This window comes from Octopus bimaculoides, chromosome 7 (assembly GCF_001194135.2).
Source record: "Octopus bimaculoides isolate UCB-OBI-ISO-001 chromosome 7, ASM119413v2, whole genome shotgun sequence".
Taxonomy (NCBI): domain Eukaryota; kingdom Metazoa; phylum Mollusca; class Cephalopoda; order Octopoda; family Octopodidae; genus Octopus; species Octopus bimaculoides.
In genome coordinates, this window is record NC_068987.1 from 67,486,901 (window position 1) to 67,487,411 (window position 511).

The window sequence follows — 511 nt, forward strand, 5'->3', positions numbered from 1 at the left end:
GTGTGTAAATATAAAAATAAAAATAAAAGGATAAAGAGAGCAATGGTAAGGTTGGAGAAATATTTTATGGATAGAGTCTTACAGCTGTTTCTGGGAACATCCAGTACTTCCCTTCATCGGAGACAGAAAAAATAAAGGAATCGACTATTATATCCATAGGCGGATAGTTTTAGTATGAAGTGATATAGAGTGTGATGGGCTGAAAAAGAAAGAGAGAACAGTACTTGAAGTGTAGTTTCATTCCAGTAGTAAATATCCGTATAAAGTAATCCTTGTGGGGATAATCCGGAAATAGATGTTGAAGCAATGTTGAATATATTCCATATTGCATCCGATGGTTTTTGTTTGTTTACTTGAAGAATGTCCAAGTCAAGTGAGAAGTGAGCGTAGGGGGAAAAACTAGTCGGTATACAGCACTTACTCGGTATTACCTGTATTCTCTTGGGTTTGGTTAAATCCAATACCCTCCTCAACCTTATATATATATATAAGGTTGAGGAGGGTATTGGAT